At 43.1% G+C, this 19,518-nt stretch overlaps 1 protein-coding gene and 1 pseudogene across 1 annotated transcript in view; one reads left to right on the forward strand and one right to left on the reverse strand.

Annotated features, from left to right (window-relative positions):
• Positions 1-19,518, reverse strand: part of SCD5 (stearoyl-CoA desaturase 5) — a 177,138-nt gene that overhangs the window by 53,223 nt on the left and 104,397 nt on the right. The gene's annotated exons all lie outside the window — the stretch shown is intronic.
• LOC103236674 (solute carrier family 66 member 2 pseudogene) lies at positions 6,993-12,227 on the forward strand (annotated as a pseudogene).

Raw genomic sequence — 19,518 nt, forward strand, 5'->3', positions numbered from 1 at the left:
CATCTTCTTAGGATGAAATCTTGGTTGTCAGAAGAGAGGGGCAGTCCTGAGTATGAAGGGTGCTGGTTCTTGGCCCAGATGTCTCTGCCTCTCTCCCTACTTTGATGTTCTTCATGTGTGACTCACATAGATCAGGAAGCCAGCAGATAAAAAAAACCCAAATGGCTACTTCCCCAAATCTCTGCAAAATACCAAGGCACCAGTGGCATCATTTTAGGACTGCTCTAACAGAGTATAACAGAAACGGAAGGGGGACAACTTTGGCTCCTTGGGTGTATTGGCAATCCACCAAGTGGAGAGGCAGCGGTGGCTGAGGAGCAGGGCAGCACTCACTGGAGCCCCAAGACAGACTCTGGTACCCCTAGAAGAACAGGCAGTAGAGTCTGCCCAGCCCACAGAGCTGAAGTAGGGCTCAGTACACGTGGGGAGCACACCCTATTGGACCTCTCATAATGGGAGACACGGGAAGGTGTCAGGGGGCTGAGCTATTAGGGGCAAGAATTGATGGCATTTAGTCTGTTACAATCAATGAGAACTTAGCTATAGCAATGGGTCAGTGAGATCTACAGACATTCAATTTACACTAATTTTTTTTTAATCTGATGATGCTTTCAAAACTTTGAGAAGACGAATTAAATTGGGAAGTAGTGCTTTCGATAGGAAAATCTGAAACTAAAAATAAATTTAAGTATTATATTGCATTAGCCTTTTCTTTTTATGACAATAGTAATAATGTTCTATACCATAATATTCAATACTGGGTAATGTTCTCATTAGGAGTCTACCATTTCATAGAGATTGGCTTCATCCTTCTAATGAGAAGGGAAGAAATTGTTTTGTTTTTGTTTGTTTTTCGAGACAGTCTTGCTCTATTGCCCAGGTTAGAGTACAGTGGTACAATCACATAGCTCACTGTAGCCTTGACCTTCTGGGCTCAAGTGATCCTCCCACCTCAGCCTCCCAAGTAGCTGAGACTACAAGTGTATGCCACTATGCCCAGCTAATTTTTTTTTTTTTTTTTTTTTGAGATGGAGTCTTGCTCTGTCACCCAGGCTGGAGTACAGTGGTGTGATCTTCGCTCCCTGCAACCTCCGCCTCCTGAGTTCATGCAATTCTCCTGCCTCAGCCTCCTGAATAGCTGGGATTATAGGCATGCGCCAACAAACCCAGCTAATTTTTCCATTTTTAGTGGAGACGGGATTTCACCACATTGGTCAGGTTGGTTGAAAATTTTAAAAATCCACCTAATCCTTGGGTTTTGGGGGAGAGAGAGAGGAGGCAGAAAGTTCCAGGAAGTATATGTTCAGCTTTGACTTTAAAGAGAGAAAACAGGAGCCTGGCAGTTTATGTATATCAAAAATTATAGCCTGGCTTACTGTAATATGAAAGAGGTCTTTAGATTTTGCAGTGTATTTAAACATGGTGGTTGGAAAGAGTGAAAACATTGTATTATTTAGAATCACAGAATTTGAAGCTGTAAAAGAATTTCAAATGTCAAGACTACTGTGGTCTAAGAAATAATGTCTTCCTTTTGCATTAGTTTATTGCTTTTATTGTAGTGCCCATGTGAACATAACATAGAAAGAACACTCTGTCCCCTATTCACAGATGGCAAAATTAAAGCTTAGAGGACATTTATACAAGCTCATATAACAAACCAAAACAATAATAGAATAAATATGGCACTTCCTTGGTTCTCAGTTCACATTCCTATCAACAAGATATTTCCCTTATTCTCCAAATGGTGCAGGGAGGGGTCTTTTATAGAAAACTTTCATTCATCTTGTTGAAAGGTTATATTGGCCTGATATGGTTTGGCACTGTGTCCCCACCCACATCTCATCTGTAATTGTAATCCCCACGTGTTGAGGGAGGGACCTGGTGGGACGTGACTGAATCATAGGGTCAGTTTCCTCCATGCTGTTCTCATGATAGTGAGTGATATCTCATGAGATCTGATGGTTTAAAAGTGTGTGGCAGTTTCCCCTTCACTCTCTTTCTTGCTCCACCATAGGAAGACATGCCTTGCTTCTCCTTCCCCTTCCACCACGATTGGAAGTTTCCTGAGCCCTCCCCAGCCACGCGGAACTGTGAGTCAATTAAACCTCTTTTCTTCATAAATTACTCAGTCTCAGGTAGTTATTTATGGCAGTGTGATCATGAACTAATACATGGCTGTTTAATTCAATGCCATGCAATCTTGTAGAAACTCTACGTGAAGAGTTTCAAATAGCTAGAAACATTATTCTCACAAAATTAATTAATACAACAACAAAAAGACCCATGATGATGAAGACGAGTTGAAACAGAGATATTTATTTTCATTCCTTTCACCTGGATACGTTTCCAACAGAAGCCACTTGACTGCAATAGTGGAATGCAGCAAGGGTTTTGGCCACATTCCAAATAATCAAGCACATAATCAAGCCAAAAATACTTTGATGTATTTTTTAATCCTTTGTTATTGCTGTGTTTTCAAGTGTAAAGCTGAGTCCAGTGAAAAAGTGACTCAAAGAATAAGACGTGTTTTCTAGTTCGTGGGAACTTGGCAATAATTTCTTTAAAAAAGAAATTAAAGAACAAGATGTGTGTCAACAATAGAGCAGAAAGAGAGAAAGATTTATTTGCTTACCCAATCACCTTTCTTTTTTTTTTTTTTTTTTTGAGACGGAGTCTTGCTCTGTCGCCCGGGCTGGAGTGCAGTGGCCGGATCTCAGCTCACTGCAAGCTCCGCCTCCCGGGTTCACGCCATTCTCCTGCCTCAGCCTCCCGAGTAGCTGGGACTACAGGCACCCGCCACCTCGCCCGGCTAGTTTTTTGTATTTTTTAGTAGAGACAGGGTTTCACCGTGTTCGCCAGGATGGTCTCGATCTCCTGACCTCGTGATCCACCCGTCTCGGCCTCCCAATCACCTTTCTTCCCTACTTACCTGCACTTTTGTCTGCTCTGGAGTGATTGGGAGTGGATGGGCAAGGGAAAGAACCTACCTGTGAATACATTTGTGTTGAAAAGGTGTGGGGACCTAGAGCTCATTTTCGTACAGTCAGTATCTGCTTTAGCAACAAGCAGAGGGGAAAGCTGAGGATTAATGAGGAGAGAGAGATGGCCCAACCCCCTCAACCTCAGGAGGCGGGGAGTGAATGGAGATCGACTGTGCTGGAAGCTGTACCCCCAGTGGTATAATCTGATAATCTCTCTTCTTCTTAGTGTTTTCAAGATGCTGATAGCTCTTGTCTAAACCTATGTGTGCTACTCCATCACCTGTGCTGCACAGTTCACAAAAACAATATGGAGGCATACAGAGATGACAAATGCCCATCATGAACTGACTGTCAAGTATAGGTAATCCGTCTGTTCATGTTCCATGTACATATTCTGGTAGGGACATGATGTTGAAATCAGCAGTAATGCCTGAAGCCAAATACTTAAACATTCAAACAAATCAATTAACAAATTATTGTATTAAATTTGCAACTTAGAGTTTATACTGAATTGTAGGTTCCAGTAGATCACAGTCTTACTCGGCAATCCATCAAAAGTGCACTCTTGTCACATGTTACTTGATTATTCCTGATCAAAAATTGGAATGTTGAAGGGAGCTACATTAGTTCTAAGAACGCTGGGCATAAATGAGGCACAGGTAGGTGGGCGAGCAAGAGAGGAGTAGGAACAGAACAAATCTGGAGTGTACAGCTCAGGTGGTAGGCTTCATTATCAGAGACACCATACTATAGTCCTACTTTGCAACAGAAATATAACACAAGCCACATAATATAACTAATAGTTTCTTAGTAGCCACACTAAAAAAGTGAAATGACCCTTGACTGAACTTGGGCTACAGAAAAACATAAATAAAATAAAAAGTGAAAAGAGGCTAGGTGCGGTGTCTCATGGCTGTAATCCCAGCACTTTGAGAGGCCGAGATGGGCGGACCACCTGAGGACAGGAGTTCGAGACCAGCCTGGCCAACATAGTGAAACCCCATCTCTACTAAAAATACAAAAATTAGCCGGACGTGGTGGTGTGCAGCTGTAATACCAGTTACTCGGGAGGCTGAGGCATGAGAATCACTTGAACCTGCGAGGCAGAGGTTGCAGTGAACGGAGATCACACCACTGCACTCCAGCCTAGGTGACACAGCAAGACTCTGTCTCAAAAAAAAAAAAAAAAAAGAGTGAAAAGAAACAAGTAAAATTAATTTTAATAATATATTTTACTTAGTGTAACATACCCAAATATTATCATTTCAATATATAATCAGTACAAAAATTACTGAGATGCTGTACATTATTTTTTTTTTCTGTACCAAGTCTTAAGAAATTTTTCACCTGCAGCACACCTCCATGGGCTAGTCGCATTTCAGGTGTTCAGTAGCCACATGTAGCTAGTGACTACCACATTGAGCAGTGCAAGTCTAACTCATGGCTCACATACTTTTTTTTTTTTTTTTGAGACAGGGTCTCTCTCTGTCACCCAGGCTGGAGTGCAGTGGTGTGATCATGACTCACTACAGCCTCAGCCACCTGGGCTCAAGCGATTCTCCCATCTCAGCCTCCCCAGTAGCTGGGACCACAGGCACATGCCACTATGCCCAGTTAATTTTTTTTATTATTTGTAGAGATGGGGTCTCACTATGTTACCCAGGCTGGTCTCAAACTTCTGGGCTCAAGGGATCCTCCTGCTTCAGTCTCCCAAAGTGCTGGGATTATAGGCGTAAGCCACTGCACCCAGCCACTTGTACGTTTTTCAATGTGTGCATTTACTTCAAATTTAAAAGTTTAAAGAATTAAGAACTCAGTGCTGCCTACTGGTGAGAATGTGAAATGGGCAGAAAGTTTGTGAAGCGCAAATGAGCACTACATATCAAAAACCCTAAAACTGTGCATATCTTTTAATCTAACAATTCATTTTCTGGAATTTATCTTAAGGAAATCATGGTTGTGTGCAGAGATTTAACCACAAGGATGCTAACTGCAATAAAAACTTGGAAAGACCCTGCATTTCCCCATAACAGAATTTGATTAAATATTTTGTGATAAATTAATTAAATACTACTTGTGTGTGTAAATACACACAGTAAAAGTTTATATATACATGAAAGAAATAGTAAGAGAAAAAGTCTTAGAGTTACCTCATGGGAGTGAAATTGGAAGGTAGGAATGAGGAGAAATACTTTTATGCTTGATCCTATACTCTGAAACTATTAAAAAGAATTCTATTAGTGTTGTATTAAAAACTAATTAACAAAAAAAGGCTATTGTAGTATTGACCTAGAAAGATGAAGGTAAAAGTAGTTAAAAGAAAAGTACTTGACCGGGCGCGGTGGCTCACGCCTGTAATCCTAGCACTTTGGGTTGCCAAGGCAGGAGGATCACTTGAGATCAGGAGTTTGAGACCAGCCTGGCCAATATGGTGAAACCCTGTCTCCACTAAAGGTACAAAAATTAGCTGGGCGTGGTGGTGGGCACCTGTAATCCCAGCTACTTGGGTGACTGAGGCAGGAGAATCGCTTGAACCTGGGAGGCGTAGGTTGCAGGGAGCTGAGATTGCGTCACTGCACTCCAGCCTACGCAACAGAGTGAGACCTTGCTGCAAAAAAAAAAAAAAAAAAAAAAAAGAGAAAAGAAAAGTACTTCTCAAAACACTATGAATCCATTTTTAATTTAAAAAAAATGTATGTTTAAGCATGGGAAAAACAAAGGAAATATCTTAGCCAAACTGTTTGGAGTGGTTCTCTCTAGGAATTGGGACTGTGGGTGACTCTTTTTTATTTTGTCTGTGTTTTGTAAATTTTTATAATAAACAGATTATTCTTTTGCAATACAGGATAAACAAGTTATTTTTGAAAACATTTCTATATTCCTGAATGAAAACAACCCCGCTTCTGCTCGATGAAGCAGTAAGATTCATCTGGCAATCCTGTCTGTTAATATACCTTTATGTCACCCATCTATCTTTATTCTCATTAGCAACTAATCAACCAATCAGACCTCAAGTGGTGCGGCAGTGCCCTCGCTTGAACCCATTCTGTCTTTTGTGCCTCCATTACTTCACTATCCATCACTGATAATGTCCCTAAGCGGGGTCTCCACTGAGACTGCAGAAACTGAAATTGATCATGAGGTGATTTTTCTCCACATGCGCAGCCCCTGAGTGTTATCTGTGACTTGAGCAAAAGTCATCAATCTCAAGAGTCCACTGAAGTGAGGTATGAAGCAACCTGCTCCCTCAGAACTACTCCCCAGCGTCCTTTTATGCTCAAAATAAATTCTTGAATCCAGTCATCTAAATGGCAATAGAGGACACTGTCTTTTAAGGTTCACATAATTTCCACTGGTTAGCAAGATGAAGGCTAAATGTAAACAGCATTTAGCTTGTCCCATTCAGCAGATCTGAAACCAGAATCATTGATTGGTTTTCCCCTAGCCTAGCTGGAAACAGATGCTTGCTCCCAACCAGACACCAAGATGGTCTTTCTGTCCGTTATTTCAATTTTGTGGCTGTTTAAAGTTCCAGAACAAAAAACTTCCCAAGCAGTCTCAAAACAAAGTCAAAGGGAATTCCACTTGTATTCATAACACATCTTCGTTTCCAGTCAGTAGTGAAAAAGAAACCAGGACCAACATGTCAACATGTCAGCTTGAACAGGCAGGTTTTAGAGTAGAAAATATGTGTGTGCATGCATATGCATGTACATGTGCATGTGCATGTGCGTGTGCGTGCATGTGGTATGTGTGTGTCTGAATGGCATCCTTTCTGGGAAAGGAGCTGTTCTATCAAGAGGGTCAAACATAAAAAGATACTGATGGCTCCACTCCTTAGAAACTGTGAGGCCCATTAGAAATAGGCTTTATCTCTGTCTCCGGGGCCTAACCTTAATCTCCTCCTGTTCAGACGCCAATTCAGACTGAAAAACAACGTTGGGTGCTTTCCCCATTGTTGATACTAGGTCAGGACTTATTTTTCTCCAGACAATAGGCTAATCTGTAAGAATGGCCCAGAAAGTCCCCAAGAGTGGCCTGGCAGCAGTTCACACCACCTGGCAAATTGTGGCTTTGAGACGACAAGTTGCCACCTGCTGCCTTGCCTTCATGTAGCAATTGGTCTACATAGGTCTTAGAAGCTGGGTAAGTGTTGAAAAGTCAACCTTAGTAGTTTAAAAAGTGCCAATAAAACTTAAAGTTTTAAAATAAGGAAAGAAGTGTTTAATATTTTCTTCTATTACTCTTTTGTTTAAATCTCTTAACAACGAGAATGTATTCAAATAAGACTTTTCACTTAAAAAAAAAACATACACTTTTAAAATGGCATAGACAGTAATCTTGGTAAATAAGTTGGTCTTCTGGAAATCTTTTCAACTTGGGCTTTGGAGGGTTTTTGGTCAGTGATGTGACCATTATTCTAGTCTCCTGAACTAGATCTCCTTTACTCCATGAGTTAAAAATTGAGGGGGAAGAAAGGGCCTAGAAAACAATGATGATCCAATAGCAATGGACATATTTAGTTCCCACAACTTGTTTTTAAAATACCATTCTCCACTAAAAGGAATCAGGACTGTGGAGAAATGGCTGGTGCCAGGACTGGGGTAGGAAAAGTACACAGGGAGCTCAGTATATTTTGTTGTGCGGGAAAGGAAGTGCTTAAAAAATGATGGAGCATGTCGAAATGACAGAGGAACCAGGTGTGGTGGTGTGCATCTGTAATCCCAGCTACTCAGGAGGCTGAGGCGTTCAAGACCAGCCTGGGCAACACAGCAACACACCATATTAAAAAGAAAGAGGAGTCCATTTGTAGTGCCTCCCACTGAACAAACTGAGGTAATTTGGGCATTAAAATGAATAATGACAGTAATGGATTATAATCCATGTAATCAAAAAAGAGTCCATGGGTTATAAATACATGGGAAGAAGCAAACACTTTTCTTTACAGTAAAATACCAACTGACAAATGTAGAAGAAATAATAGAGTTACAAAATCACCATTTTGCAGCTGTCATGGCAATAACTGATTCAGGCAAGAATCACCAATATTTGCTAAAACTATTGGGTAAAAGTTTGATGAAGATAAAATATTTATATAGGCTCATAATCTTTGCATAAATTAGTTCAATAATTACAAAATAAAAATAGCAATCTTACAGTGGAGAAACTTAGTAGATGCCACCTTAACCAAATAATCAAAGTTCATACCTTCAATAATGTGACAAAGTGATGTCATGTGCCTCTTTTTCGATGCTGAGAAGGACACAAGAATGCTAATGTAGTACTCCCACCAAAAACGCAGAGTTTGAGTCTAATCACATGAGCAAACCCAAATGGAGGAACATTCTACAACTTAATTGGCCAGTACATTTCAAAAATATCGATGGCATAAAATTAAAAAAACAAGGAACTATTCCAAATGAATGGAATCTAAAGAAACATTATAATTCATTGTAATGCATAATCCTCAAATGGACCCTGAACTATTATAGAATCCTGGATACAGCATGGTATCAACATTAAATCCCTGACTTTGGTAAGTGTACTCTGTCTATGTGAAAGTGTCTTTGTCATTAGGAAATACACACTGAGGTATTTGGGAATACAGGGGCATGATATCTATAACTTACTCCCAAATTATTCATAAAAAAAAATACATAAGAATGCACATGCATGTACAGAGGAAAGAGCAAGGGAATAAAGCAAATGAGCAATACTCTAAGAGTTGGTGAATCTACATGAAGGCTACACACAAGCTCATGATTTTTTGCAACTTTTCTCTAAGTTTCAAAATAAAAGACCTGAAAAAATTATTTCAAAATAAAAGTGAAAGCTAGAAACAAAAATTTCATGGGCACTCTTCTTTACAATCTCAGCTTTTCCCCTTCCACTCCATTTCTACTCTACCACCCTTGTTCAGGCTTGTATCAATTTGCTTGGATTCTGTAATAACCTTCTAACTGCCTCCCACTTGCAGTAATTTTCCTCTCCACAATACATTCGGCATACTGGTAACATCCTCTTTCCATTCATGCTCCCCAAAATCTATCATTCTTTTGCTTATTATTTGACAATCTCTGTGTATTACTTTTCTTATAAAATCTAAACTTTTCCTCTTCTTGAAAATCAGACAGGTTTCTTCGGCTGGAAGAAACCTTATCTTTCCCACATTTTACCCTTAATTTGACTGATATTTACTGACCGGTATGCACTAGAAGATAAAGAACAAACAGGACAATTGAGGCTGTATCCTCAAAGAGTTTATAGTTTATGGAGGAGACAAATACTAAACATAAAGTAAATCAAGTCAACATAAGTGAAATAATTTTAGACTGGGATTAGAGCTGTGAAGCCAATAAAGGAGCTGAACAAAAAAGGACCTTAATATAGGCAAGGCCATTTGTTTTTTGTTTTTGTTTTTGAGACGGAATCTCACTCTTGTCATCCGGGCTGGAGCACAGTGGTGTGATCTCGGCTCACTGCAACCTCTGCCTCCCAGGTTCAAGTGATTCTCCTGCCTCAGCCTCCTGATTAGCTGGGATTACAGGCACCTGCCACCAGGCGTGGCTAATTTTTGTATTTTTAGTAGAGACGGGGTTTCATCATGTTGGTCAGGCTGGTCTCGAACTCCTGACCTCAGGTGATCCACCTGCCTCGGCCTCCCAAAATGCTAGGATTACAGCTGTGAGTCACTGTGTCTGGCCAGCAAGGCCATTCTTAACTGGGTCATCTTCAGGTTGAGAGGAGTTAGTGGCAGAAATGTGGGAGGAAGAGGGGAATTGTCTCAGGTAGAGGGAAGGACTTGTAACAATTGAGGAACTAAGAAAAGGCCATTGTGTAGGTAGCATGGTGCTAGGACAAGCCTGGTACAAGATGAGGTCTAAGACACATTATGCTATAATAAAGAATATATCTGGTCCTTGTGTCTGGTTCTTGATACACAGCTTTAAAAACTCCTGGAATTTCCGGAGTGATAAGAAATTCCTCCACTCTTATGCTATCGGTGACTTTCATGGGCCCCTAGATAGCCTCAGGATGGGAGCAGATCACCAGAAAGACCAGCCATGTGATTAGAGAGGTGGGCGTTGGCTAGCCAACAGGACAACACAAGTGTTCCAGATAGAAGCAGAGACCTAGATTGGCTTCTGGTGCCACTGCACCAGCTGGTTTCCTGGGGGGAAGCTGGGGCCATGGTCTTCGGAGGGGTGGTCCTGTAGATCCCGCAGTGCAGGCACATCCAGAGGACTCAGAATGCCGCTGGCTTCTCTATCTAGGTGTGTCTGGTGCTACTGGTGGCTAATATTTTACTGACATTCTTCTGGTTTGGAAGGCATTTTGAGTCACCTTTCTTGTAGCATAGCATAATCATGTTGTCCATGTTGCTGATGGTGAAACTCTGCCCTGAGATCCACATGGCAAAGGAGCTGAGCATAAAATCCTTGGATCTTCACCACTCCTGGCACCGGAGCTGTTTCCCGGACTATGTGGAGTGTGTCTTGGCCTTTGCCGACATGGCAGGCTAGATCAGGTCACGTCCATCGACTGGGCCCTGTTTGTGGAGACTCTGGGCTTCCTGTCCGTGCTGACCAAGGCCATGATGGACCTGCCCCAGCTCTATTGCAACCACTGCCACGGGTCCTGAGGACATGAGCATCCAGAGCACTCATGAGGACAAGGGCAATGCCCTCAGGACCACCTACTTCCTGCTGAGAGCTGCCCATGCAGCTGTTGGTCTGCACCTGCTGCAGGTGCTGGTGGACCTGCCATCCAGGAACGAAGACCAGGTATATTCTTTATTATAGCATCATGTGTCTCAGACCTCATCTCGTACCAGGCTTGTCCTAGCACCATGCTACCTACACAATGGCCTTTTCTTAGTTCCTGGGACCTTTCACCCACCACCCTGAGAAGCCAGCGCTCCACGCAACACACCCCACCATGGCCAAAGCACTTCTGAGCTGGCCAGGGAGGAAAAAGATGTGAGACTGCCGGCTGGCATCTGTTCTCCCTATGTGGAGAGCAGGCATCGCAGCCCCTGAGTGGAGAGGCAGTAACCCGTGTCAGGCTCTCCATCAGCGGCTGCGTGGGGCTCTCAGGGCAGCCAGGCCAACACTTGGCTCACCACTGCTGGGGGCGGCCACAGTGGATTTCACACCCAAGGGCTGGGTCTCCGGTGATTTTAAGGTGATGGAAAAGGCAAATGTCTTTTCCCACTTCCTCTCAAAAACCACCCAGCCTGAACCTGAGATGTGTTCATAAACACACCAGAAGGCAAACCCCAGTCCGCTGAGGAACAGCAGCCCTCAGGAACCTACTCCAATCTTATTCAAGTCCTGGTCCCAGCCTCTCAGATCTCAGCCCACAAGAGGGCTTCCCTGGGGGAGAGGCTGCAGCTGGGGATAAGTAGGATCCACATGCCAGGGGGGGCCCAGGCAAGCCTCAAGGCTGGGGCTGGGGCTGGGGCTGGGGCAGCGAGAAGGAGACCTGGTATCAGGAGACCCTGAAAGTCCTGGGAGAAGAGATTTTGGACTCAGTGTGACCCTGATCAGACACCCTGGTAGGATGGGGATGGCCTCTGCTGCCCTGTGGGGTGGGCACAGAGGGCAGGGCTGAGTTTGCTCTGCTCCCGATTGTAGGGATGCAGTGGCACCTGTGCTCTGGGCTTTTTGGCCAGAGTTGGCATCTCAAGGGCCTGCAGAATGAGTGCCTCCTGATACTCGGCTCTGGTGCCTCTGACCTTGCCCAGCAGTGGGGTGTGGATGCCTAGCCTCTAGGCCGGCCTCTTCCTGGGAGATGCTGATGTGACATCTCTCACTGGGTGTCCCTATTTCCCTAATTATCCCTCACCAATCCTTAAGCCAATGCCTTTAGTTCTACCACTAAATTATATCTTGAATCTGCACACTTCTCATTTTTACCACCTTCTAGTTCAAGATCAACTTTTTTCCTAGGCTACTGCAAAAGCCTCCTGAACTGGTCTTCCTGATTCAATGCTTGCCCCTCTCTATATTGTAGCCAGAGAGAGCTTACTGGAAATTAAACTACTCTCCAGCAAAATAAATAAATAAATCAGTGGCTTAGCATTATATTTGGAATGAAATCCAACCCCATTATTATGTTCTACAGGGCCCTGTGTTGGAACACCCCTGGGGTGAGAGGCAGGCCCATGTCCGAGCCTGCTGGGTATTGTCCAGAGCATGCTTAGGGGTGTTCCAGCCAGAGCCTCTGGTTCTCTTCGAGTGCTAGGGGTCCCCCAGACAGACACAGAGGTCCTCCTGGGTGCGTGGGAAGGCTGAGGGGGCTGAGGGCAGAGGCTGTATAGACACAGCCCTGCCACATCCCTGAGGAGGATTCCATTTGGGAAGAGTCCTTTTCCTCTGGATATTGCACACACTGGCCAGACACAGCTTTGATGTCCATCGTCCAGGACACAGAGGCGTCCTCCAGTTATAAGGGGATGTGGAGGGCAGGGTGTGTGGCACCCTATGCAGGGTCTGGCTGCTGGGATGGCCCATCTCACACTCTGCTACTGCTGTCCTGGGCTCTCGGGTCCAAGGCAACCTCCAGAGCATGGGCAGCAGCCTAGCCACAGGCACCTCTGCCACCGTCCTCTGTCCACTGTCCACCCAGGCATGTTGGGTCCCACAGTTCTGAGTCTGCTGCCTCTGGCTGTGGTGGGAACCACTGGTCACCCCAAACCCCCACTCCCTACCTTTTCAGTTTAACACAAGCCCACACCGTGCTTAGCAGCCCTGTGCTGACTCCAGGCCCTGGAGTTCTCAGATGCTTCCCCGCGGCTCCCACAGGCATCATGTTTCCTTCTGCTGGGCAGAGGGGCCACTTCCTGTGCAGATGTTGATGCTGTCGGTGCTAAAGCTCTATGACTTTAGCGTTATTTGCTGTGGCCGGTGAGAAAATGTTCAAAGCTGTTTCCAACTCCTGAATTTTCCTCAGGAAAACTCTTGAGTATTTGAGTGAGGATCTTTTTCTTAGCCCTTTGGCCTGTAAGAGGCTTTGAAAATTTTATTTTATTTTTTAATGAAAGAAGATATCTGTGGTGGTAATTGCCTCCACATGAAAATGTCACCAATTGCATGCACAGTGACTGATGAATGTTTGTACCCCCACCATGTGGCGACTTTGAATCAATAACTCTTTGCAGATCCAGGGAAAAAAAAAAGAAAATCATAAGAAGAGAAAATATATTTCCTATTCATTAAGTGGAAGTGGGTCATCATAAAGGTCTTCATCCTCATCATCTTCGCATTGAGTAGGCTGACAGGAAGAGGGGCTGGTCCTGCTGTCTCAGAGGTGGCAGAGGCAGAAGAAAATCCATGCATTTAAGTGAAGCTGCACAGTTCAAACCCATTCTGTTCAAGGGTTAACTGTAATTGTAAGTATAGCACTTTCTTGAGTTCTGTGTGTTGTTTCAGTGAATTATCAAACCTAAGGAGATTGTGGAAACCCCAAACTTACCACTGGTCATTCAGAAGTACAGGTAGCCTGGGGACCCCACTACTGTTCTACAACCCTTGCAGCAGGCATCTGAAGCAGGGGCAGCCATGTGGAGCACTCAGCCTTTAACTTGTGGGATCTGATGTTCACCCTGGGTGGTTATAGTCAGAATTACACTGAAGTACACCAACTTGGGGTGGACACGGAGAACTGGTGTGCAAGGCCCTGATCACGCAGGGCCCCATAGAACATAATAATGAGGTTGGATTTCATTCCAAATACAATGCTAAGCCACTGAAATGTTTATTTATTTATTTAGCTGGAGAGTCGTTTAATTTCCAATAAGCTCTCTCTGGCTACAATATAGAGACGGGCAAGCATTGAATCAGGAAGACCAGTTCAGGAGTCTTTTGCAGTAGCCTAGGAAAAAGTTGATCTGGAACTAAAAGGTGGTAAAAATGAGAAGTGTGCAGACTAAAGATGTAATTTAGTGGTAGAACTGAAGGGATTGGCTTAAAAATTGGTGAGGGATAATTAGGGAAATGGAGAAATCATGGATGACACCCAGACTTCTGGTGGGAAAGCTAGGAGAACAGAAGAACAGTTTCGGGGAGAAGGTAGAGTCACAACTTTGATTTGGGGCACGCTGAGTTTGAGAAGCCTAAGAGACATCCAATGAGACATGTCACACAGGTAGCCAGATTTGTAACACACTATACCCTGTCAGCTTACTTCTTCAATCTGGGTGATGTTCTAACCATGCTGTGACCTCCTACAGTATATTCTAATCATTCCTCTCTCCCTACCTTTGCTCAGATGTGTCCCTACCCTCCTCTTCTTCTCTGCCTAGACAAATCCTTTTCACGTGCAGCTCAAATCTCCCCTTCTGCAGTAGGCTTTGTCCAATGATCCTAGCCCATATTCAAATTTCTGCAGCCCTAAGGGTCAGTGTGACAGTTTTGAGCAATTTAACTCCATGTTGTCTTTTTATAAGAGTCTTTATTGCACACAAGTCTAGCCAGCTCTTTCAGATTATAAGCTCCTCATCCAAGGGCCACTTCTTAGATATTACTTGTGTTCCTCACAAGCACATAGTGGCTTATGCACTTTTAAATGTAATGGTAATTAAACAGCAGATTTACATGAAAAGCTCTGAAAGATTCAAATGGAAGAAGGTAAAAATAATCAAATGTTTCTGCCTTCTAAAAGAGTTTTTAAAAGCAAAGCTAGAAATTTCCATTTGGCATCTGAAACTCAATAAATATTATCATTAATTAAAATTGCTGATTCAATGACTCCTGTAGACATGTATCTTTGGAGCTTGATAAGGCATTGAGGCAGCATTCCTGAGATAATCCTGTGACAAGAGCGCTGGCTGGCATTAATAGGAATTGGAACACGATGATTGAAAAGCCTGAACTTTGATAAACAAGGACCAGTGATGAAAAACAGTTCAATATCTAATAATGGGGTGGGGAAGAAGCCACTAACAGAAGGCCTCACTGTGTCTGTTAGATCTGTTTCATTTCATATCTTCATTAATGTCTGGGAACAAAGCTTACACATTTTGTTAATAACATTTCTGATTGGTACTAAATTAGGAGGTGCTGCAGACATCATTGAGGACACAGGAATAACACAGATGGATCTAAAGAGGTTAGAAGTATGAATAGAAATTATCACAATGAGTTTTGATTTCGGAAAAATGCAAATGAAGGCAGCTGGGGGAGAAATCATCCAAAATGCAAAATAATCAGTGGGTTGGGAAATCTAGAAAGCAGCAACGTAAGAGTGTCTGGCAGGCTAGCAATGGAATAAAGAATACGCGATGACAATGTGCTGTCTCAGTCCAAATGGCTAGTGAAAGGTACAGGGAGAAATGACCTGTCAAAGAATTGCATTGCAATACAGTGTTCTTCAATGTCCATAAACATTTTTGGAGATGGTTTGGGAAAAATAAACAAAATAAGCTCAGACATTTGGTCCTTAGTTTACCCAGCTGTTGGAAAAGAATTAGACTCGTGGCTTCTAAGGTTCCCCAATTCTAACCGCCTGTGATCCCAGCTCTAACCTTCTGTGGTTCCAAGACAAAGAAAGGTTGGGAGAAAATACATGATTAAGGAGGTTCACTGCGTGCAGCACTTCTAAAGATCTTCAGGAAGAGCAGACAGAATGAAACACAAAGCTTGAAAATGTGTTTCCAAATAGATTCCCAACTGACAGGACAGCATGGGGAATTCACCTTCAACAACAGTATCTTTCTTCCAATACAGATGCCAGGCTAAATTAACATAAAATCTGATAGTATTTGTTTACAAAAATTATCTCTACCAAATATTTCTTTAAATAAAAACTCTTTAAAGTATTGTGGTTTTTTTGGTTTACAAAAATCTAATCGACTTAAAGTGGTTAGAAATACACCCACTGTACAAAGCAGGTACGATCCGCATTAAAGAGTTCCCAGCGGATCTGGAGATGGTGCTGTGAGAAACAGACCAGCCCCGCTGGTTGGTCTGTCCATCTGTCTAATCACTCTCTTGCTCAGACTGTCACATTTTCATCCTCTTGAGGTTCATTTTCTTAGGTGATTTCTCTCATCTCACCTACTTTCACTGACCTAGATCCCCAACAAATAAGCAAGTAAGGCATCTTAGGGGGTGGGGAAATTTTATTTTCCACCTTAAAAATAGTTTCATTTTTTATTTTCCACCTTAAAAATCAGTTCATTTTTGTTGGTAGAAAGTATAATTAATCCCACCAGGTAAGTGCAGAAAGAAAATGTCGTACCCCACTCAGCAGCCTCTGGAGAGTTTCCTGGTTTCCTTTCTCTCTCTCTTTCTTGCTCTCTCGCTCACTCGCTAGGCCACCTCCCACCTGCACCACTCTGTCTGTCGGAGTATTCCGCGTGATGGAAGGGGTTACAATGCAGCATGCATGGAATGACAATGCTTTAATGAACTGATAAATCACCGTACGGCATCATTGCTTAGAGACCACCAAGCTATTTGCTCTTTGCACATGACTTCCAAATGTCCCAAATGTGCCTAGGACGGTGAAATGCTGTGGAAGAAGACAATGTGAGGCATGATGTGCAAATCACCTTCCAAAATCACAGCAGGAAAACCTGTCAGGACATCCGGGTCAGGACCACTTCTGAAGCTTGGGCTCATGGCTAGGAAAGGTGGCAACACTGAAACAGGATTTCTGAAGGGAGACTTAGAAGCCACAGAGAGCCACATAAGGTTAAGGATTCCTGAGCTGCACTAAAGTTCTGGTGCTTTGTTCTCTTCTACACAACTGCCACTGCATGCTGCTGCTAACAGCACGAGCTGTACTTGAGGGTGCTGCCTTGCATACAAGTCTCCCTCCTTGACAGGCACACCCCACAGAGACCCAGCCTTGGGGGATGGCCTATGATCCCGAACCTGGCACAAACTCTTTGGTGTCTCCTGACTGTGGTCTGAGGCTTACTCAAGCCATGGAAATGCATGAGGCCGTGTCACTCCCTGCCTAAGACCTGGCAGTGCCTTCCTGTGATATGTAGAACAATATCTGAACTCTGCCTGACAGAGCCCTGCACTGATGTGGCCCCCGTCCCCCACTCTAGCCTTGCACTCACATGGACCAGCCATGCTGGCCATCTTTCTGCTCCTTGAACACAGCATCCTAGTTCCTGCATTTGCTTTGACTCCTCCCTCTGGATGCTCTTCCCTCTAACCTCCTCTCCTTCAGGTCTCAGCACTAATGCCACCTCCTCAGCAAGGTCTTCTCTGACCACACTTTCTAAAGGTGCCCTCCATGTGACATTACTCTGTTTAATTCTTTATATCCTTCTCTCTCTGAATACATTTGTTTGTTCATTTGCTCACATGTTCATTTGCGCTCTCTCCTACTGTAGTATACACGTTATGAGGACAGGGACCTTGTCTGTCTTGTTCTCCTGTGCCTGGAACAATGCTTCACACATGTATTTGCTGAATGAAAGGATAAATGTGTATTTGGACACTGGGAGAGGCATTAGAGCAGGGTTCACAACCCCCGGGCCATGGACTGGTATGAGAATCTAATGATAATGTTATGTATTTGAATCATCTTGAAACCATCCCCCCACCCCACCATCTATGGAAAAATTGTCTTTCATGAAACTGGTCCCTAGTGCCATAAAGGCTGAGGACTGCTGCATTACAGCACAGCAGTAACAGGGTGACTTATGGAGTCCCGATGCTTACATTTCAACCCCTCTTCTGTCACATAAAACTGTCACATAAATCTGAATGTCCTTGGACAGGTTACATAACCACTTTTCTGTTTTCTAGCCTAACAAATGAGGAAAATAATAGTACCTACTTTGTAGGGGCATTATCAATGACTTTTTTTTTTTGAGATGGAGTCTTGCTCTGTCACCAGGCTGGAGTGCAGTGGTACGATCTCAGCTTACTGCAACCTCCGTCTCCCAGGTTCAAGCAATTCTCCTGCCTCAGCCTCCCAGGTAGCTGGGACTACAGGTGTGTGCCACCACGCCTGGCTAATTTTTGTATTTTTAGTAGACACGGGGCTTCACCATGTTGACCAGGATGGTCTCGATCTCTTGACCTCGTAAGCCATCGGCCTCAGCCTCCCAAAGTGCTGGGATTACAGGCGTGAGACACCACACCTGGCCCAATCTCAGCACTTTGGAAGGCCTAGGCAGGTGGATCACTTGAGGCTAGGAGTTTGAGACCAGCCTGGTCAACATGGTGAAACCTTGTCTTTACTAAAAATGCAAAAATAAGCTGGATGTGGTGGCGCACACCTGTAATCCCAGCTACTTGGGAGGCTGAGGCAAGAGAATCGCTTGAACCTGGGAGGCAGAGGTTGCAGTGAGTCAAGATCGCACCACTGCACTCCAGCATGTGCAACTGAGTGGGACTCCATCTCAAAAAAGATAAAAAAGAAAAAGAAAATACTTAAGTAATAATGGCTGAGAATTTTCCGAACTAGTGACAAGCACCAAACCATAGATCCAGGAAACTCAGAAAACCCCAAACAGGATACATACCAAAAAACCCTACACTTAGGGTTTATGCCATGCCTGGCTAATACTTAGGTATTATCATATTCAAACTGCAGAAAATCAAAGACAAAGAGAAAATCTTGAAAGAAGCCAGAGCGGAAAAAATCCCTCCTTACCTATAGAGGAGAGAGGAGAAGAATTATACTAGGTTTCTCTTCAGAAACCATGCAAGCAAGAAGAAAGTGAAATAAAATATTTAAGTATTAAAAGAGAAAAATCCACCCACCTAGAATTCTGTACTCAACAAAATTACTCTTTGAAAAGGAAGTAGAAATACTTTCTCAAGCTGGGTGTGGTGCTATGTGCCTGTAGTCCTAGCTACTAGGGAGGCTGAGTTGGGAGGGGTGGTTAAGCCCAGGAGTTCAAGGCTGCAGTGAGCCATGATTGCTCCACTGCACTCCAGCCTGGGTGACAGAGTGAGATCCTGTCTCTAAAAAAAAAAAAAAAAAAAAAAAAAAAAAAAAAACAGACATTCTCAGACAAACCAAAACTGAGGGAATTTGTCACCAGTATACTTGCCTTGCAGAAAATGGTAAAAGGAGTTCTTCAGAGAGAAGAAAAATTATATCAGAAACCCGGATCCACGTAAGTGAAGGTAAAATAGAAACTTTTATTTTTCTTATTCTTAATCTAACACACAACAATTTGTTCAAAATAAGAATAGTGACAATTTGTTTAGTGATTATAGCTTATGGATACGTAAAATGAATGACAACAACGTCGTAAAAGACAGGAGGGAAAAACTGGGAATAGACTGTTATAAGGTCCTTGCGCTACTGCAGGTACTATTATGAAGTGGTATAGTGTTATTTGAAAGTGGGTTTAGATTAGCTGTAAATGTATATTGCAAATTCTAGGGCAATCCATAAAATTTTTTTTAAAAAGAAGTATAATTGATATGTTAAGAGAGGAGAGAAAATAGACATACAAAATGGTGCACTGAAACCACAATAAAAATAGAAAAACAGTAGAATACACAAATAAAGCGTAAGAAAAAGAGCAGCAAATGGAAAACAGAAACTTGGTGGA

Source organism: Chlorocebus sabaeus, chromosome 7 (assembly GCF_047675955.1).
Source record: "Chlorocebus sabaeus isolate Y175 chromosome 7, mChlSab1.0.hap1, whole genome shotgun sequence".
Lineage (NCBI taxonomy): Eukaryota > Metazoa > Chordata > Mammalia > Primates > Cercopithecidae > Chlorocebus > Chlorocebus sabaeus.